Source organism: Stegodyphus dumicola, chromosome 8, assembly GCF_044657685.1.
Source record: "Stegodyphus dumicola isolate Sdum_Otavi_A_Nest chromosome 8, ASM4465768v1".
Lineage (NCBI taxonomy): Eukaryota > Metazoa > Arthropoda > Arachnida > Araneae > Eresidae > Stegodyphus > Stegodyphus dumicola.
Window position 1 is genome coordinate 105,399,861 of NC_140775.1, and position 22,962 is coordinate 105,422,822.

Genomic DNA, 22,962 nt, shown 5'->3' on the forward strand with positions numbered 1-22,962 from the left:
TGTCTCACCGTTTCGAAAACGAAACCAAAACTCATCCTTCTCATGGCAATTATTCCAAGAATGAGTCACGGTTTGTTTTTCGAAACGGTGAGACATCCTTCCCAGACAAAAAGAAGAGAGAGTTAATTTTTATCATGTCTAGAAGACATGATAAAAATTAACAAAAAGTTTTTTTTTTTTTTTTTTTTTTTTTTTATCACTCAGAAATTTTTTCCAAAGCTCTGAGAATTTTTTTCCAGCCGACTCGATGATCCAAACAAGACAGATCCAAATTGTTTCTAGAAGGAACTCTCCCTTCTCTATTTAAACCACTCGTGTTTCCAACTTCAGTTCAGTCTGTGCTGTGATTTCGACCTGGATACACACTTCTCCCTCCTGGAAAGAATTTCTGTGAAGGTATGCGAACATTTTTCTCAACTCTTAGAATCTTTTACCAGCTGACGTGATCGACGAGAGACATCGAACATTCTGTTATCTGCGGAAGTCGTTTCATTTTCGTGCAGTTCATGCTGTGGACTCACCTGAATATCCATTGCTCCCTCCCCTTCTGGAAAGGGTCGTAGCTTTTTTAGATCCTCGTCGCTCTTTTTACGTTTCGTTGGATATCTAGGACGAACTTTTTTACCTTATTCCTTTCAAACTCTAATATTGAGGTTGGAGAGCCGTCATGTAAAATCAGCCATGACCCTGACGAATCTAAACCGACTCCTTGAAAGCAGAGCTATGTCATGTTTTTTTGATGACAGATTTCCAAGCTCCGAGTGATGAGAAATTTAGAAATTTTGCAGTGTTAACGGAAAGGAGGAGACAGAAACCTGGAGAATGGAAATGAAGCTGAGAAGAAATGCTAAGAGCTCAGAAAAAAAAAGCTCTTTCCAGGAGGGAGGAGAAGCGCGTATCTAGGTTGAGTGCACAGCACACACGGATCTGAAATTGGAAACGCGAGGGGTTTAAATAGAGAAGCGAGAGTTTCTTCTAGAAACAATTTTGGATGTCTTGTTGTTTGGATCATCGAGTTGACTGGGAAAAAAAATTCTCAGAGCTCAGGAAAATATTTTCTATGTGATGAAAAAAAAAAAAAAAAAAAACTTTTGGTTAATTTTTATCATGTCTTCTAGACATGATAAAAATTAACTGTCCCTTCTTTTTGTCAAGGAAGGTTGTCTCACCATTTCTAAAAATAGATCATGACTCATTCTTGGAATAATTGCCTTGAAAAAGGGTGAGTGATGGTCTATTTTTAGAAAGGGTGAGACATCCTTCCTAGACAAAAAAGAAGAGAGAGTTAATTTTTATCATGTCTTAAGACATGATAAAAATTAACCAAAAGTTTTTTTTTTAATCTCATCTAGAGAATTTTTTCTAGCCGACTCGACCGACAAGACATGACATGACCATTGTTTTTTTTAATAATGGATTTTCACCTATCCCTTTCAACCCTCCGAATTTGGCTTTGGATCCGTGTCCTTGCTTCCACATTCAGAGCTCTTTTCTTCAACATTTCGATGCAGGGGAAGAATCAATTCTCTCACGACGTTTAGATATTCTTTCAGAATGCTAGAAAACTCATTCAAAGAAAAAGTATCTAAGGGTGGAGTTTCCGGTTGAGGAAAATTCACGAGTCTTGGAACCGGATTATGCAAATCCGTCTGTATGCCAAACTGTAAAGGAGAACCACCCGCTTTAGGAGAGCATATAATAGTAAGATCCATCTTTTTCCAATTTTTGATTTGAATATACTTGTTTCTTCTTATTCGGAACATTTTCCTTTTTCTTCCTCCTCATCCAGGAACTGAATTCCAGGTGTAACGGAAGCATTTGTAATAAACTGTTGTTTCTTGGTTCCACACGCCTGACATTTTCCCGTGAGAATCGGCCGTCGATTTTTCGACATGCGATAGTGGACGTCGACCGTATCGGTCTTGGCTCGGCATTTCACACACCAAATGGAATAAGAAATAGGTTCCGCGTCAGAATGCTCCATTGCAGTAACACACTCTTTATTATTTTCTTCTCTTTTGAGAGAGAGAGAGATATCTTAACCAGAAGTGTAGATATAAAATTTAGGATACGTTTCGGATCCGTCGGCTCTTTTCGCATACCCCACTTCTTCACAGAGGTATTCCGTTTGCTGATCCGCTCTTCGAGGATAAAATTCGTTTCCCCAAGCATCGCGAGCATAACGAATTCGATCGCCGGCCGTTAAACAATATTCGACTCCATCCGCCTTTTTACGGTACATTTCATGCCCCGATTCGTCTTTGGCATAAGGGAATAAAACAGACGTATAAAGCGAATACTCGTCCCCATTTTGAAATTTCGGGTAGTATTCTCGTCCAAAAGACGTTCGGTCATACCGTCGAGGAGCTAAAATGTATTGGTTTCCGTTTAAATCTACCGCGTAATACTCATGACCGTTTTCGTCTCGAGCCAAGATAGGATTTCCTTCAGGATCCGTAACGTATAATTCGTAGTGAGGATGTTGGGGGTCGGTCGGGTATTGTTCTTTCCCCGATGCGTCTACTCGATAAACAGACATGCTTAGTTCTCCTCGCCTGCTCCTTCCTTCTCCCACTCGAGACCCGTTGAGATGAGGGTATGAGGTTGATATCTATAAAATGGGTTGACCCTTTCAAACTATTCCATTGTTTAAAGACGGGTGGGTTAGGAAAAAAAATATTAATAAAAGCAAATATCTGAACGGTTCAACACAACGGGTGAATGGAAAAAAGGAATAGTTCTCTCTCTCCACTCACAGGATGGTTTCTTCTTCTTGAACGGCTCACACTCAACTGAAGCGAAACTCGGAACTCGAAATGTTTAAATAGATCATAGAGTCCATTCGAGAAAGAATCCGGAGATGTCTTGTCCAGCCAAGTCGACTAGAAAAAAAATTCTCAGAGCTCTGAAAAACATTTCTGAAAAAAAAAAAAAAAAAAAAACTTTTGGTTAATTTTTATCATGTTTTATAGACATGATAAAAATTAACTGTCCCCTCTTTTTGTCTGGGAAGGATGTCTCACCCATTCGAAAAAAACAAACCATGACTCATTCTTGGAATGGTTCCCATTAGAAAGGGTGAGTGATGGTCTATTTTTAGAAAGAGTGAGACATCCTTTCCAGACAAAAAAGGGGGGTTCATTAATTTTTATCATGTCTAGAAGACATGATAAAAATTAACCAAAAGTTTTTTTTTTTTTTTTCAGAGTAACAGAAATTTTTTCCAGCCGACTCGATCGAAAAGACGTCCCCATTTTTTATTTAAGAATGGATTCTTGTTTATTTGTGTAAGCATTCCGAGTTTCGTTTTAGATGAGTCTATGTTCTTGAAGAGGAAACATAGGTACCCTCATTTTTTTTCCTATCTGATTTCTAAGATGAATTCAGTGAGTTCACCTTGACCTTTTCAAATTTTGTTTGTTTACTTTTAGCCCAGAGGTCGACGGATAAATCATTCTGATTTTTTATATATTTTTTTTTGTGTCCCTCTCTCTCTCTAAGAATCCTATCTCGTTCCAAGTCTTCTCGAAGTGCTATTGGTTTGTTTCGAGACGAGGTCATTTCACATCCCTCCCCTCCTCAAAACGTATATATATATAAATTAAAGGAAGTGATTTTCATACACACACTTCACCTTTTTGAGTGGTGTCACGATGAGCCTATCCAGTAGAGAACGTCTTAGGGAAAGAATGCGTGAACAGAAACGACGCTGGCGAAGCAATTCAGCTAATCGAGAGCGAGAACGAATACTTCAAAGGGAACGTTATGCTGTTCTTAAAAAGAACTCCCGACCGCGAAAGAAACATCTTCCTCCCAAGCAGTGGGAAAGCTATACGAATTTGCAGTATAAGGATATGTGGTCCGAAGAACCCTATCAAAAATGTATTCGACAATGTAATAAAGAGCAATACAATTTCCTGATCTACGTTCTCGTTCGTCTGTACACCTATTACGCGTTACCTGAATCGAAACGTCCCCCTCCTCTGGATATTATTGTGGAAGGATCTGCCGGAACGGGTAAATCTTTCCCGATCCAAGCTTTATACCAAACTCTGATTCGAACGCCTCTTTTTAGCGAAGCGTGCTCGGTTCTCAAACTCGCACTCAGTGCTCAAGGAGCGGTCTACATTACGGGAGATACTTTGCATCATGCCCTGCGTCTTCAAATGAACGGGACTTTTGTTCGACCTCTGACACAAGAGACTTTAGACTATTACAGACCCCTGTATGCTCCTTTACGGATGGTGATATTGGATGACGTTTCCACGATCGGATCCAATTTATTTTCGCGCCTCGACCAGCAACTTCGACAATTGTGTCATGTGCCGGATAAACCGTTTGGGAATGTGCATATGATTAAATTCGGAGATTTGCAGCAGCTCCAACCGATTCGCGACACGCCCATTTTTTATTCTGAAGGGGGGTGGACGCCTCAATCCACGCTCTACTATGAACTAGTCGAATGTATGCGATTCTCTCTGGATTACGAGGAGAGACTCGATCGTTTAACGAGAAATCACTTTTTAGAACCGGACGATGTGGCATTTTTTCAGTCCCGCGTTCGCAGTTTCGACGAAATTCCTCGCGAAGCTATTATTCTCTGTTTTTCGAGCAAGGATGCAGAGAAATATAATATGAAACGTCTCCAATCCCGAGGGACGTACTGTTCGTGTCTGGCTCGAGACGTGATTTATTCCGAGAGCGAAAAATTGCGGAAGAGGATGATGAAACGGAGTCGACATTTACATCGATCTCAGATGGCGAATCTCGAATCCGTCCTCCATTTACAAAGAGGAGCGCGATATCAATTGACTAAAACGCTCGACAGATCCAAAGGATGGATGAATGGAGCGATCGGAACACTACACCAAATAGACCAGGACGAAGACGGAGTTGTGACGCGTGTCTGGCTGCAATTTTCGAATAGTCTAGCTCCTATCGATCGCGTCTCCATTCGTATCGACACCTGTTCGACGAAAAGACTCGCATTTTATCGCGAACAGTTTCCTTTGATGTTAGCCGAAGCAATCACGGCTCATAAAGCCCAAGGAGCCACCTTTCCGTCGATCGCAATTTACATGCACGGACCTTTTAATCGATTTCAGCAATATGTCGCTTTTTCTCGAGTGACTCAACCCCAGGGATTGTATATTCTGGACCAGTTTCGTCCCCGCATGAAATTGGCGAGCAAGCAAAAATACGAGGAGGAACTGGAGCGATTGCAAAACATGTCCCGGATTCCGTATGATATATCGGCTCGAAAAGAGAACCAAGATCCGTACGAGTTTCTCATGAACCTTCTTCAATGTGGGAATCGTCTTTCCTTCCATCTTTCCAATAGAAACATCTCCCAAGAAAAAGACGTCGTCAAACTAGAAGAAAAACCTTCTTTCCATGTAAAACCTGTTATAAAATGTCAATCTTAAATCTTTTTTAAAAAATTCAATAAAAAGAAATATTCTCCATCAAAACCCCTCCATTCTTTCAAAGCTTCACAAAACGCTCAACAATGTCCACACAATGGGAAGAGAAAAATCGATCTCAACGGTCCACACAACATGTTGACTCCTCAAAATATGTCTCTCCCAAGTGACAGGATGCTGCTTCTTCAACGGCTGACACTCATCTAAAGCCGAACTGGGAATGCTTAAATAGATAAGCGAGAGTTTATTCTTAAAAAAAATGGCGCTGTCTTGTCAATGGAGAATCGAGTCGGCTGGGAAAAAATTTTGAGAGCCGAAAAAAAAAAAAAAAAAACTTTTGGTTAATTTTTATCGTGTCTTCTAGACATGATAAAAATTAACTCTACCCTCCTTTTGTCTGGGAATGTTGTCTCTCCGTTTCTAAAAATAGACCAGAACCCATTCTTGGAATTTTATTCTTTTTAGAAAGGATGAGTGATGGTCTATTTTTAGAAACGGTGAGACAACATTCCCAGACAAAAGGGGAAGATAGTTAATTTTTATCATGTCTAAAGACATGATAAAAATTAACCAAAAGTTTTTTTTTCTTTTTCTTTTTTTTTTTTTTTTTTAAGAGTTAAAAATTTTTTTCCTGGCTCTCAAAATATTTTCCCAGCCGACTCGATTCTCCAATTGACGACACAGCGTCATTTTTTTAAGAATGGACTCTCGTTTATCTAATTAAACATTTCGAGTGTCACTTCAGATGAATGTCAGCTGTTGAGGAAGAAAAACGCAGATTCCCATTTTCTCATTTCCTTCAGAGAGAGAGAGAGACCTAGATTTTCGAGACTCGATGACTTTTCAAGCACTTTTTGTTTAAGCTATTCGACTTCATATTTGTCTGACGTTCAAGAGTATGATCTCTCGTGGATGGATCTCTTCCACCTCATTCTCTTTCCAGTCGATTTAGAAGGGGAAGGGAAGATATTTTTTCCCTCATGGAGGATGTCTCCTGAATACCGTTCAAAGAGTCTATGGAGAAATTATATTGTCAGAGTCACGGATTTCCAAGGCAATCTGCTTCTCAGATAAAAAATAAAGGATCTCTCTTTCCCAGTCTGTCTTCGATTGCCTCGTTAACTGTGAAACCCATCGCTTTTCCAATTTTATGGTTCTCCCAGTATAATCAGACAGTCGGTCACAAAAGTATTCGAACACCGGTACCCTATCAGAAAATGACAAGATGGCATTTTTTTTCTCTTTCTCTCTGTATGTCGTGTTATTCCATCCTAGGTTTTCTTCTCCCCCCCCATCTTGGAAAAAACTGGAAAAAATTGGTCACGATCTCTTTTTGAATGGGGAGATGACATTTTGAGAAAAAGCTGACGACCCTATCTTGGAGAATGAACATGACCGCTCTACACACCCTTTCACTCTCTCTCTCTTTGAATTGGGAAGCCATTTTGGGAAAAGCGGACCCTCTTCGTCTGATCTTGGAGAACAGGAAATGAACGCTCTACACGATCTCTCTTTGAATTCAGAACGTATTTTGGGACCTTCTAATGTTGGAAAACTGAAATGGACGCTCTACGCTTTCTCTCTCTCTCTCTCTCTTTCTCTGAAATGGGTAGCCATTTGAAAACTCCCTAACTTTGGAAAAAACAGAAATGAACGCTCTACACTATCTCTCTTTGAAAATGGGGGGTGTCATTTTGAGACCTCCCTCCCCTAAACTTGGAAAAAAAACTGAAATGAACGCTCTACACTTTCTCTCTTTGGACATGGGTAGCCCTTTCGGGACCCTCTCCTCTTGGTAGGAAAAAAAGAACTGAAGTGAAGGCTCTACACAATCTCTCTTGGAATGGGATCCATATTTCGGGAAACGTGGATCACCTCATGCTGGAAAACTGAAGTGAACCACCAAGATTGGACTCTATATAATATTTTTTTTTAATTGACATCATGACCCTCCTCCAATTTGTTATTAAAAAAATGTTTTTTTTTGTTTTGGTTTTTATCCCATTTCCGATGTGATTTCAGAAATGCAATTCCATAACAGTTCAATTTCATTCGAGGTTAAATGATCTAAACAGTCTTTGACCCACCCATCCGTATGATTATTTTCTTCTCCTTCCTGTTGCACCAAATTTTGTAAGTCCATATAATCATTCCATACGGGAAGGGCTGGATCCTCACAAGGCTGCCTTGAAACACTTGGAGTCTCTTTGGGATGAGTGGAGGGATCTAGGATGTCTGGACCCGGCTGCGATTCTACCTCCATGATTTCTGGACCCGTTGGAACTTGTTTACCCGGCTGAAATTCTACCTCCATAATTTCTGGACCCGTTGGAACTTGTGAACCCGGCTGTGATTCTGCCTCCATGATTTCTGGACCCGTTGGAACTTGTGGACCCGGCTGACATTCTACCTCTACGATGTCGGGACTTTTTGAAGCTTGTGGACCCGTCTGACATTCTACCTCTACGATGTCGGGACAGGTTAGAGAAGAAGAAGAAGAAGAGGATACTGGAAGAGGTTCTGTCTGTGAGGAGTCCGAAAGAGGTTGCCTGTTTGAACAATTCGGGGAAGGAGAAGAAGAAGCTTCTGGATTCTGAAGCGGATCTTGCACGCCAGGTAGGTTCCGGTAAGTCGACCGTTTTTTAAGAGGTAATTTTTTTTCTTCCTCCTCATCTTCAATTGTGATGACTTCAATTTCATTCCGTTGCCGGGTCGATTTTGTTTCGGGCCATGACGGTTTGGTCCAGCTCCTCTTATCATCTAAGGAAGGGATGGGTAAAGGTGGCGGAGGGTTTTCTTCTTTTTCTTGAAACATCATCGGCGATTGGAAAGAAATCTCCTCTTTCAATTGTTTCCAAAGCGAGTACGAGCACCGATCGACGAGAAACAGACTCTTCTGGGTTGTGACGATGAGATATTGCGTTTTCGGGGGAACGACATAGTTTTGAAAAGGTCTTAGAATATATTTCTTATATTTCATCCTGTCGCTGACTTTAAAACTTCTTTCCTTCAGATTGGGGGACGATGATTCGTAATAGGCGAGAGGAGCGGCTGTGGTCTGAACAATATGAACTTCGTCCTCAGCCGTCGTTCTCACTCCAAACGTAAAATATCGTTTCGTGAGAAAAATATTCTTCCACCGAAAACTCGTGCGCGGATCCGTATATCGCCGGTCTGTTTGAATGGGCCGTCTCAAAGCTCGATCCATCCGATTCCAAGAGAAGGGAGATTCCTCTTTCGTTTGTTGCGATTCGAATAAATTTCTGTATATATTCTGAACGAGAGGTTGGAGGATTCGACATCTTGGTTGAAAGAAACGATCGCTTGATGAGGTGGTAAATGCGGAATAAATGTCGCACAATGACACGCCAAAAAAATTTTCAAGTTGGAGATTTGCTTTAGCGTCTTCAAATCCTCCCCGTTCGAAATCCGTTGAGTTGGAAAAACGTCTAATAGCGACATGGCTTCCAATGGAAAAGAAATGATCTCGCCCAGTACTCTCGCCTTTTTATATATAGACAAACACAGACACACATAGAGGCTCTATGACGTCCGTTTTATTTGTTTTTTTTTGTTTCTCTCACTCTGTCTTCTTTCCTAGAAATCTTATCTCCATGACCTCTTTTTCTTTTCTTAAAAGATGAATGTGTGTGGGAATGAGGAAGTGAAAGTAATAATTTAATAAACAAAAAATTATCCAACAATGACCTTCTTTTTTTTCAAAGTCACCCTTTCCAATCCAAGGACGTCCAGAGATAGAGGAAGCAGGGAGAGAGGAGGAGGGAAGGGAAGGTCACACTCTCTTTCTCTTTATAAATAAAAGGGGAGAGCCCCAAAGTCGTATTTTTGTCCAAGTGCATCATGAGGAGGCATCCCCAGCTCACTACGTGTATTCCTTTCAAATATAAATATGTTGATCTTTCCTTTTATATCATCCAAGGAGTCGTTTACCTGAAAGCCTCCGATTTTTCAAAATGTGCGGGTTATCATACCGTGGGGAGTTATCAAAAGATGCGGGACGAATTTTTATCCGACGAAAACGTGTTGATGGCTCGTGACATTCCACCTTTGGATGCACAAATTTTGTTAATGAAACGAGCCAAATATTTTTACACGTCCCACTTTCTAACCGTCTCGCAAATGAATAGGATTATGGATCATCTTGTGAAGACAAACGGGATTCTCGTTCATTTTAGTGAATGGTTGCACAAATGTTTGCACGAACCTCTCTCGATCGAGAAGACTGGGAAGAATACCTATTATATTCTTCTCGAGGACTCTCCTCCTTCGTCTCATCTTAGAGAGGCTACGACTTTTGAAAAAATCCTCGAGCAAGAAAAAATAGAATGGTGGAACAACTACCCCATCTCTCTCCCCGAGCATCAAGAGGAGCCTGTTCAGAAGAAAAAGAAAAAACCTTTCCAAAAGCCTATCCTCATCCTCCTCGATAATGATGGGGATGAGGAGAAGCCTGTTCAGATTCCTCTCCGTTTGTCAAAACCCGTCGAGGATGAAAAACCTCTCCCTTCCTCAAGACCCCTTGAGGAAGAGAGACCCCTCGAGAAGGAGAGATCTCTCCCATTGTCAAACCTCCTCGAAGATGAAAAACCTCTCACTTTCTCAAGACCCCTCGAGAAGGAGGGACCTCTTCCTTTATCAAACCCCCTCGAAGATGAAAAACCTCTCCATTTATCAAGACCCCTCGAAAATTAGGGACCTCTCGATTTGTCAAAACCCCTCGAGGATAAGGGAACCAAAACTTCTCTCTCTTTCGAAGAGGAGGGACCTCTCAATTTGTCAAGACCCCTCAAGAATAAGGGAACCGAAAATCCTCTCCCTTTCTCAAGACTTCTCGAGGAGGAGGAGAGACCGCTCCATGTCTCAAGACAGGACCCCCCTCTATCTCTTGAGGATCCGAGGGAAACAATTCCTATTGAAAAACCATCTATCGACGATCCCCAGAAAAGGTCTTCGGAGGAGATTAGACTTCCATGTAGAAAACGAATCTGCCACAATCATAATAATAATAATAATAATAATAATAATAATAATAATAATAATATACCCCCTTCTCAACAACAGAATCCTACAACATTTGCAGATAAATGCATTCAAACCAATCCCTTTATAGTAACCCTTTTGATTGGAGAACCCGTGCATTAGCCTCGAAAAAAAATGAGATTGTAGACTGTTTCTATGACCAGAATGTTAAGCCAATAGATAGGTCTAGCTCAGAGTTTTTCTTTTTAAAAGAAAATAAATAAATAATCCAAAGACTATTCGTAAATATAAATGGTAAAGTCTCGAGTCGGCTGGAAAAAAATTTTCAGAGCTGAGAAAAATTTTCTAATGAAAAAAAAAAAAAACTTTTTGTTAATTTTTATCATGTCTTAGACATGATAAAAATTAACGACCCCCTTCCCTTTTCGTCTGGGAATGTTGTCTCACTCTTTTGAAAAACAAATCGTAATTCATTCATGGAATGATTGCCATTAGCAAAAGGATGAGTCATGGTCTATTTTTAGAAAGGGTGAGACATCCTTCCCAGACAAAAAGGGAGGGTCATTAATTTTTATCATGTCTAAGACATGATAAAAATTAATAAAAAGTTTTTTTTTTTTTTTTTTTTTTTCATTAGAAAATTTTTATCTCAGCTCTGAGAAATTTTTTTTCTCACAGCCGATTCGAGACTTTACCATTTGTTTTTAAGAATGATTTCTCCCTGATCTATTATTTCAAAATTCCAAGTTTCGCTTCAGAACCATCTGTGCTGTTGAAGAAGTAACGTGATATATGTATTTTTTTTTAATGAGTTCTGTCAAGATTGAATTGTGCAGGATCGACCTTGCGAATTTCTTCTCTGTGTCTTTAAATAATAATGATACCGAACCGCTTTTTGTAGAGCGCAATGGAAAAAACCTTTTGTATGGTTAGGACAATTCATGTGTTCGATCCCATTGTATTTGAGAATCTCTTGCGTCGATCCCGAAATGCAATAAATGGATCTTTGCAACCATTTCTCTAAAAACCGCCGTTTCATTTCTCCTCGCACCCAAATCATGGAAAAAGGTTCCGTCAACATCGTTAACACCCATGGAAAATAACTGTACGGAATTTCTCCTTCGTACCACGACAAGCCGTGATAATAATCACTCGCCCACACAGCGGTTCGTTTTTCTTTTTCGGTGAGCATTTGCCATGGAAACGGGGGTTTAAAAACAAATACCCCTCGAGAAGTACCGTCTAATGTGACGTAAGCCAATTCTTTCACAATAAAGGCTCCTTGAGAATCGTAGAAACCTTCAAAGTCGAGCACGAGTTCCATGTTTTTTATTTCTTTTTCTTTCCAAGGTGAACTTTATTATTATTATGATGGATGCGTATTGAGATACGCACGATATTATTCAAAACCAAATGTATATACGAATGTGACCTTTCCCAGAATTCATACGACCTGTCACGTGCAACCTTCTCTCTCTCTCTATAAAAGAGGAGATGGCGAGAGAACGCTATCCATTTTTTCCTTCAGGACACACAGCGAGAGAGAGAGAGAGAATTTTGTTTTCTTTTTTCCTCAATTGAAGAAGATGGACATTTTGAATGCCAAACCTCTCAAAGATTCCTACATTGTTCTGGGCATGGAATACTTTCACTGTTATGATCCAAAGACGGGAGATATATGTTTCATCTTGAAAGAACTGGGCTACATCACCTGCGATTTAACCTTATACGGATCCATGATTTTGCTCCCTCCTGTCCATTACGATGACTTATCGTCCCGCAATCAAGCTGTGGTCAACCAGACTACAAATAACCGACACGGCCTGCAATGGACCGAGGGTCGTCTTTCCTACGAGCATCTTCCTACAATCCTGAAAATGCTGACCGAAAATGTGGAGGTGATCTACGTCAATGGATACGATAAAGCCGAATTTTTCAGCAAGCTCTGCCAGCGATCCGTTTACGAGTTTTACATCCCAGGGAAAACCGAGTGGCGGAACAAGTCGAAATGCACGCGACACCAATATTTCCAAAAGATGATTCATTGTGCCGAGAACAAGGTGAGAAATTTTCGATACCATTTGATGGAGGGTAGTTACGTTTTCCGGAAATTACATTGTTACCCCTCCGAAAGCAAAGCTGTCGAAGACGAAGAGGAGGCGGAAGAATCTCCCCAGGAGAACTCGTGCGACGATGAGGAGGAGGAGGAGGAGGAGGATGAACTTTCTAATAATAATAATAAATGTCTAAGTTGGGATGCTTTAGAGACCCAAGAATATTGGTCTCAACCCTTATCCCACCTACACCTGAAAGAGGATCCTCAAGTGTACTCTTTGTGGTCCTCTTCTAAAATTTGGTCTTGGAGAGAACCCTTGAATGTTCATGAATGAAATGGTATGTAAAGCCCTAGAGAAAGAAATAGAAAAAAAGTTCTTTTTTTTTGTAATGTGTTGATTTCTTTCCAATCCCATTTCTTTTCCATAACTCCAGCCCAATCGACGAGAAGAAGAAGAATTTTCCAAGTTACACAAGACGAATCTTCCAAGTTACACAAGACGTAGAAAGATTTCACAAGGGTTTATAAATCACACGCTCCCACATGATATATGTATAGAGAGAAAAAGACCCTCTGTTCTCTAGCCAATACGTCAAGACTTCCCTAAACTAAGAGAGACCATGAGTACCGAGGAAACCTTAGCAGAGCAAGTGGAAAGACTTTCAAAGAGATTAGAAGAGTTAAGACGGGATAGATTTACAGTTCCGCTGACTAAAGAGGAAACTATCATCGATTTCAACAAACCGCTGTACTTTCATCCTCTACCCCAAAGAATGAGACGAGTGGACTCGCCGTTGAACAGTTCCAATGAGAAACAAAATGTCACTTATTTGAATAGTCAATTTCAACACATGAATATTTCATAAGTATTTTTTTGTTTTTTTCCCTAAAGCGTAGGGAGATCGGATCAGTAGTTTTTCCCTTTTCATCGTCGAAAAAGATTGGGAGGAAAAATCTTTCTCAGCTCTCTCAGAAAAATTTTTCTGCCTTTAAAAAAAACAAAAAAAAAAAAAAAAGACTTTTTGTTAATTTTTATTATGTCTTAGACATGATAAAAATTAACTCTACCCTCTTTTTGTCTGGGAATGTTGTCTCACACTTTCTAAAAATAGACCATCACTCCTCCTTTCCTAAAGAATAGAATTCCAAGAATGGGATCTGGTCTATTTTTAGAAACGGTGAGACCCTATTCCCAGACAAAAGGCGGGTAGAGTTAATTTTTATCATGTCTAAAGTTCAGGGTCCATCCATCTTCTTATGTGAAACGGTGACCCTGACAAGATCGAGATAAACAAGTCCTGTGAGTTGTTTTGTAATCTTGACGCGATCCCAGAAAGAATTTTTATTTTTTTTTTGAAATAGGCGGGGGGTGGGAGAGAAAATGTTCTCACGACCCTCAGATATCTTTTCATAAATATATTTTTTATCAAAGTGTTTCTTTCATTCCGATCCTTTTAAGAGGTTGCAATGACCCTGACATTTAGATGGGGTCGCGATCCCGACAGATGTCGCGCGAGTATAAAAGTGTGTGTCCTCCGCGAGATTTCTTCAGAGAACAGAAGACGTGAACTCAGCTGGTAAGTCCCTTTGGTCCTATGAATATGGTTATCTATAAACTCGATTTGATTCTTTGTTTTTTTTAATAATCATAATAATCATAACTTCATTTAAAAAGACCTTTGAAACTTTGAAACTTCTTAACCCTTTGAAAAGAAAAATGTCTCTTTCAAGACGACGACTCTAAAACGTTTTATTGTTTTTTTTTCCTTTCTAGATCTTCCCTGTTATACATATATACCTTTTCGATTCTTTTTTTGCTCCTGTTTGTGGAAGACATCACCGTATTCATCGCCATGGCGTGTTCAGAAAACTTTATCGTGCTCGATCTAGAGGGTTTCCAGTCCTACAACCGCAAGAAGGGTGAATTTACCTACGTTTTAAAAGAATTGGGCTATGCGACAAAAGATTTTTTGACCGTGGGATCGTTGACGTTTGCTCCTCCTCACCCCTTCCAGCAACTGAGTGAAAAAAACCAAAAGACGAATGCCTGGCTGACGAGAAACCGGCACGGACTTCGTTGGAACGAGGGTCATATTCCCTACAACCATTTAGGACGCATTCTCCAATCGCTCACTCACAGCTTCTCCACGATTTATGTGGTGGGATGCCAGAAAGCTAAATTCTTTGCTAAAGCCTTGGATTATCAAAAACCCGTGACGGAAATTTATGTGCCAGATGGAATCATTTGGAAGTATCGGGAAAAATGTGCCCGACATCATCAAAGGAGGAAATATTTCCATTGTGCCGAAAACAAAGTGCGCAACTATCGATGGCATATTATGGAAGGAGATTTTCATATCAATCACGTCTATCCAGACGGAACGGAGAAAGAGGAGAGGATTCAGGAGGAAGCAGACAATCCTCTGCAAGCTTTTGATAAGGCCTACGATCAGTTAGAGAAGGATCCGTCCCCAAAAGCGTACGATAATCTCATCCAGAAATGGGATAATCTGTCCTGTTTCCAAGTGATGGAACATCCGGATGAGCATACGCCTTTCCACTTGATGGGCTCTCTACTTCTTCTTTGTCATCAACTTCCTCCAATAACTCGAGGAAGACGGAGGGTTGGGGAGACATACCTGAAAATATTCCCCATTACGATCCAGCTGCCTGTTGGGACGAACCTTCCAAAGAATCTCATGAGACCCCCAAAATATCTTCAGAGGATCCAAAGAAAAAATCCACTGAGTGTTGGGACGATGAACGGACAACTCATGCTCCAAAATCCACTAAGACTATGTCCACTGAGTGTTGGGACAATGAACAGACGACTCATGCTCCAAAATCTACTGAGACTATGTCCACTGAGTGTTGGGACAATGAACAGACGACTCATGCTCCAAAATCTACTGAGACTATGTCCACTGAATGTTGGGACAATGAACGGACGACCCATGCTCCAAAATCGACTGAGACTATGTCCACTGAGTGTTGGGACGATGAAACCGAAAAGACGACAGAGAATTGGGATGACCGTTCTCAAAAGTATTTGAATTGATATATACATAAACTCAGGAGAAAAAAATAAAGAAAAGATTTTTAGAAATAAGTAGGGAAAGGTTCTCCGCTTTCCCTATATTTATGGAAATGGACTAAGAAGAGAGAGAGAGAGAGACGAATCAGGAGACCAAAAAAATGGGTCTTGGAAGGAATGAGTGCAAATGCATTCGATTCCTTCCAAGACCCATTTTTTTGGGTCCCTCTCTCATGCAATCTTGGAAAAGAACTTTGTCCTATTTTTCTAGGTCCATTCAAAAAGAAATGAATCTATCCATAAATTTTCTTAAAAGAAAAAAAAACAAAAAGATCCTTTATCTCTTGACGGTCCAAAGTCGAGAATCTTGGAAAAAGTCATCCACTCTCCATCCAGTCAAGCTTCTCTGTAGAAAATCTAGTAGGTGCATCTGCATTCTTGAACACCCGGCAGTTATTATTGGACGCGAAACGTCGAATGCTGAAATAGTTAACAGTGAGCCCATTCTTAAAGAAACGGGGATGTTTTATTCATCCAGTCGAGTGCGGAAAAATTTCTGAGAGCCGGAGAAAAATTTTCTGACTGAAAAAAAAAAAAAAAAAAAAAAAAAAAAAAAAAAAAACCCTTTTAGTCTGAAAATTGATGTCTTCAATTTTTCAAAAATTGAAGACATCAATTTTCAAATTTTCAGACTAAAAAGGGGGGTAATTTATTTTTCAGAAACTTTTCCCAGCCGACTCGATGTGAATAAAACTTTACTGTTTGTTAAGAATGTTATTTAATGGATCGATTTCAACCTATCGAGTTTCGCTTGAGTTCCGGCCGTGCTGTGGGCCCACCTGGATACAAGTTTTCCCCTTTTGGAATAGAATTTCCGTCAAGGTAGGCTACTTTTCCTCTTTTTGCATTTTTCATGTCATTTCATTTGTACTACAATATACTGAATACGGGCGCTCGAACTGATTTCTAGGCTATTTCTATACAAATGGAGCTCGATCCAAGAAAGAATTATGTCTTTTTTTTTATTTTGTGGACTGCAAATTTGTATTGGAATATGCTGAAAACGGGCGTTCACGTCGGTTTTCAGTATATTTCAATACAAATGGAGCTGGATCCAAGAAAAAAATGATGTCTTTTTTTTATTTTGTGGACTGCCAATTTTGTATTGGAATATACTGAAAACTGGCGTTCACGTCGGTTTTCAGTATATTCCAATACAAGTGGAGCTCGATCCAAGAAAAAAAATTATGTCTTTTTTTTATTTTGTGGACTGCCAATTTTGTATTGGAATATACTGAAAACGGGCGTTCACGTCGGTTTTCAGTACATTACAATACAAATGGAGCTCGATCCAAGAAAAAAATGATGTGTTTTTTTTATTTTGTGGACGGCCAATTTTGTATTGGAATATACTGAAAACGGGCGCTCACGTCGGTTTTCAGTATATTACAATACAAGTGGAGCTCGATCCAAGAAAAAAAATGATGTCTTTTTTTTATGTTGTGGACTGCCAATTTTGTATTGGAATATACTGAAAACGGGCGTTCACGTCGGTTTTCAGTATATTACAATACAAGTGGAGCTCGATCCAAGAAAAAAAATGATGTCTTTTTTTATTTTGTGGACAGCCAATTTTGTATTGGAATATACTGAATACGGGCGTTCACGTCGGTTGTCAGTATATTTCAATACAAATGGAGCTCCATCCAAGAAAGAAATGATGTCTTTTTTTTATTTTGTGGACTGCCAATTTTGTATTGGAATATACTGAAAACGGGCGTTCACATCGGTTTTCAGTATATTCCAATACAAGTGGAGCTCGATCCAAGAAAAAAATGATGTCTTTTTTTTATTTTGTGGACTGCCAATTTTGTATTGGAATATACTGAAAACGGGCGTTCACATCGGTTTTCAGTATATTACAATACAAATGGAGCTCGATCCAAGAAAAAAATGATGTCTTTTTTTTATGTTGTGGACAGACAATTTTGTATTGGAGTATACTGAAAACGGGCGTTCACGTTGGTTTTCAGTATATTTCAATACAAATGGAGCTCCATCCAAGAAAAAAATGATGTCTTTTTTTTATGTTGTGGACAGCCAATTTTGTATTGGAGTATACTGAAAACGGGCGTTCGAGTTGGTTTTCAGTATATTCTAATACAAATGGAGCTCCATCCAAGAAAAAAATGATGTCTTTTTTTTATGTTGTGGACTGCCCTATTTTGTATTGGAATATACTGAAAACGGGCGTTCGAGTCGGTTTTCAGTATATTCCAATACAAATGGAGCTCTATCCAAGAAAAAAATGATGTCTTTTTTTATGTTGTGGACAATCAATTTTGTATTGGAATATACTGAAAACGGGCGTTCGAGTCCTTTTTCCGACTATTTCTACACACATTCCACTATATTAAAATGACGTTATGGTTGAGTCCAAACAGAGTCGTCCCCGGACAAAGTCGTCCCCTCTTTTCTTTGAATTCTATTCTTTAAAAGGATGAGTCATGGTCTATTTTTAGAAAGTGGGAGACAACATTCCCAGACAAAAGGGGGGTGAGTTAATATGATAAAAATTAACAAAAAGTTTTTTTTTTTTTTTTTTTTTTTTTTTTTTTTTTTTTTTTACACATCTCAGAATTTTTTGCTGAGCTCTGAGAAATTTTTCCTAGTCGAACCCATTTCGTTTTTCGACTTTCACTTTCAACTCTTCACTTTTCCTATCCACTGTCGTTGGAATTGTGTTCACTGGAGGCTATTTCGTTTTTTGCAATCTCGCTTTTAGTTTTCTCCGAGATTCTTTAGAAATGGCTATACAAATTTCACCATCTATATAGAAATGATGTCCAAACAAAGTCGTCCCCGGACCATCTTGATGACCGAATATGTATAGAAATAGTCTGAAAATGGGCTTGAGGGCCGGTTTCTGGACGATTCATCTACAAATTCGGCCGCATCCAGAAAAACAAAAATACATAGTTTCTTTTTGGGTGGACAGGAGATGATAAATTTCTTTTCTCTCTCTCCCAATATTGGAGGAGAGAGTGGCCCAAAAAAATGGGTCTCGGAAGGAATTGAATGCATTTTGAAATGCACTCATTCCTTCCAAGACCCATTTTTTTGGTCTCCTGATTCAACTCTCCAGTCTATGGAATAGGGAAAGCGGAGAACGTTTCCCCTTCTTTAAGCGACTGGAGACCATAGCGCATCATCATCATCATCATCATCATCATCATCATCATCATCACCATCATCCTCTTTCTGATACTTTTCAACGAAGGCTTGATGTCTCTGGATGATTTTGGGGAGATGATGGATCCCGAATTGAGTGATGAAAAAGAGAGGACTCTTTTTCCTTTCTTGTTCGTCTTGCAGAGTCTCTCGGAGGGTGATATACGTTTCCCCGTCCTCCTCAATTTTCGTCAGAGGTCTCATGAATATTTTACACATCCAAGGGAAGAGCGACTTGTTATGCAGGGATTTCGAAGCGACGAAGGCCGCTTCATTCGAAGTGAGGACAATCTGGTTCGGTTGACCCCATTCTTTGGAGTAGTTGTCCAAATCGCCTAGTCGAAGAAAATGGTGTCGATTAGGAAAAAAGACTTGGAGAACACTCGTCGTATGCGAGACGTTCGTAGGCAAGAGAGTCAAGATATCTTTGGCATTCTAGTACAGGAATCCTAGATCCACATACGCGTGCACGTAATAGTCATCGTTATATTCCAGTTTGAGCAGCATGGCTTTTGTGTTTTTTTTTTCCGTTCTCAAGGCGAAACACTCGTCTGATATGAACAAGAGCTCGCTGACGATCCGTTTATATAGACTCCTCAGAGAGAGAGAGAGGGAGAGAGAGAGAGAGAGAGGGAGAGGGGAGGAGGAACAAGGCTGATGAATTCTAAAATAAAAAAAAATGATAAAACATGAGTGTTTGTGATCGGCTGGGAAAAATTTCTGAGAGCCGAGAAAAAAATTTCGAGTCAAAAAAAAAAAAAACCCTTTTTGTTAATTTTTATCATGTCTTCTAGACATGATAAAAATTAACTATCCCCTTTTGTCTAGGAATGTTGTCAATTAACTATCCCCTTTTGTCTAGGATTGCTGTCTAGGAATGTTTCTAAAAATAGACCATGACTCATCTTTTCTAAAGAATAGAATTCCAAGAAAAGAATGGGTTCTGGTCTATTTTTAGAAACGGTGAGACAACATTCCCAGACAAAAGGGGGTACATTCTGTGCTGTAGACCCTGAACAACCTATCGGTCACCGGTAATATATCTAGAAGGACCCCAAAAAGCTATCCACTGTCGTTGGAATTGTGTTCACTGGAGGCTATTTCTTTTTTTGCAATCTCGCTTTTAGTTTTCTCTGAGATTCTTTAGAAATGGGTGAAGATAGGTAGCGTCAAGCGGGGAACAACTGGATCAGGATTCCCGATTAGGGTAGAGAGGGGGGCGTGTTGCCTTTTGAACAGCCCACAGTGTTCTGAACAAAAACGTGGAATGCTTTTATAGAAAAGAGAAGAGTTGAAAGTTGAAAAACGAAATGAGATCGGCTGGCAAAATATTTTCAGAGCTCAGAAAAAAATTCTGAGATGTAAAAAAAAAAAAAAAAAAAAAAAAACTTTTTGTTAATTTTTTTCATGTCTTCTAGACATGATAAAAATTAACTCACCCCCCTTTTGTCTGGGTATGTTGTCTCACCGTTTCTAAAAATAGACCAGAACCCAATCTTTTCTTGGAATTCTATTCTTTAGAAAGGATAAGTCATGGTCTATTTTTAGAAAGTGGGAGACAACATTCCCAGACAAAAAGAGAGGGGAATTAATTTTTATCATGTCTAGAAGACATGATATTTTTCAGAATTTCAGATCTCAGAATTTCAGATCTCAGAATTTTTTTCTGAGCTCTGAGAAATTTTTCCTAGCCGATCCCATTTCGTTTTTCGACTTTCACTTTCAACTCTTCACTTTTCTATAAAAGCTAAAAGCATTCCACGTTTCTGTTCAGAACAGTGTCTCTCTCTACCCAAATCTGAAACCCTAGTCACGAGAGAATATGAGACTAGAAAAATAGTTTAGCTTATCGATCTAAAAAATGTCCCATGCTAGAACTCAGAATTATAATCAGAGCGGGGCTTTCCAGTATCCACTTCCAAGATTTTAGATTTACCATGGGTGACATGCTCCTAAATTCATAAATTCTTCAATTATAGTCCCCTTCTTTGACAAATGGCTAAGAAATTCTTAAAGAATATCATGATAAAGATTTAGCTATCTATATATAACATTATGTTTTCTTTTCAAAAACAAAATCCAGTCTTGATCGAAATGGACTTCACACACAATTTATTGTATCCCCACCTTTCCAAGATTGGCTTGAAGAAGTGATAGAAAAAATGGGTCTGGAAGGAAAAGAGTGCATTTCGAGAAAAGAAAGGAGGACCCTCTTTTTCTCGCAATGCACCCGTTTCCTTCCAGACCCATTTCTTTTACCTCCTCAGAACTCTCTTTCTTTTCTCCTCCCTCTCTCTCTTAAGAGGGATTGAAAGAAAGAGGCTAGATGGAAAAGTTTCTTTTTTTTTCTTTCGAGAAGATAAAAAGAAATTTGGAGGAGGAGCAAATTTTTTTTGGGTGGTGGTGGTTGTTTTTTTTTAGAAGGTGATAACTTTAGTGACATTTAAAGAGACCACCAGAGGAACCGTTTGAGTCTCGACAACCTTTTCTTGACGGGGGTCTGTCTGGCAATAAGCGCTGGCATATTGTTTAGGGTAAGTAGAAGAGTCCGTCATGCCTGGATGAGGCGGTATGTAGCGCACTCCCAGATTAAAGAGGGTGATGAAGGGAAATCTCTCCCCCGGATAGAGCAGTCGGTAAACGGGTTGATTGGGTACAACTCGAACCAGCGGCTGAGTTAAAATGCTATACACCCAGGCCAGAAGCTGATTATTTTTAGGATTCTTTTCGGCCAGATTTAACATTTCTTCGCTGGAGAGGACATATCCCTCTTGAGAACTGCCGAGACTCTCAAGATCTTTTATTTTCCTGAAGACGTGGTGTTCGTCGAAAAACACGGAGAGAATGTCCCAGGTTCTTTTACTAGAAGTATGAATCAGAGGCAAAATGTCCGTAGCGTTCCAAAACAATCTTCCGTCATCCACATAACAGCGAATGCTCACAAACTCATTATATAAGATGCGGATCATCATCTTGAGTAGAAATACGGCTACGCACAGCAGTCTCTCTCTCTCTGGGAAATAGAGTCTGTCTTCCACTCGCCTCTCTATATATACGAGAAGACCACGTGATGGGCGACGTGACGGTTGACTTATAGAAAAAAAATCAACTTTGTCTACCTCTCTCTATATAACCTTCTATTTTTTTTCCTAAAGGACACCCCGTCACCTTTTCAAAAGTCATGGGATTGAGAGGAACGAAAGAAAAAAACAACCATCCTTTGTATACTACCTATGACCTTCTCCTAGAGACCCCTGTCATTTTCTTCTCGAGAGCTACGTGATGACAGCTTTTTTTTTATTCTAGAGTTTGTAAGGTTTATATTTATTTTAACTAACATTTATTTTAAGTTTAAACTATCTTTCCTGTCAAGCCTTACTTTCCCCTGGAACTGCCAATGCCAGAATATGTAAATTTGAGTAGAACGCGCAAGCATTCAAATTATCAGAGGAAGTAGTATGGTTTAAATAGAAGGAAACGAGTTCGGTGAGAGAGTTATTCTTACTTCGCGAGCGCGGAGGTAGAAATCGAGAATTAAAGAACCCCGCGTTGCGGCCTATGTGCTTGGCGGGAAGTAGTTGCAATTGTTCCAGTGAGCTTCAAGTCTGCTGAATTAGCAGCCGTATTTGTAAAACGCGGTGAGTTAGTTATTTTAGAGAGCCTCGTAGTTAGAATCTTGTCTTTATTTTCTTTTCAGGTTTTTATTTTTATTTGACTGCCTAGTTGGCACAGTTTGTAAGCGTCAAGAGGACGCAATTGTAATTTAGTACGTTGAATAAAAAGGGACTTAAACCCTTTATAAGACTCTGTGGCTTATACAAGCTTACACAGTCACCTCTAGGTTGCGTGCTAATTAGAGGCGCGCAACGTTATATTGGCGCCCGAACACTTATCGAACTGAAATGGCCGAAAACTGGATGGAAGCCGCTGGACAACACCAAGAAAAGACAACTCAGTTAGAAGGATTTGGATACCTGGTCCAGACTTTGAGAGCATCAATCAAGCCAAACGTCTATTTCGACGGAAAAAATTCGGTGTCCGTATTTTTAGAAGGTATAGAAAACCACTTTTAGCTCTACCCTGTGCCTGAAAGACAAAAAGTCGCCATCGCCACATCAGCACTAAGAGGACAGGCCGCGCTATGGTGGAAAAATATAGGCAAATTTCTTCTAGGTGAATTTGGAAGCCCGACGTATACTTTTGAAAATTTCAAAAAA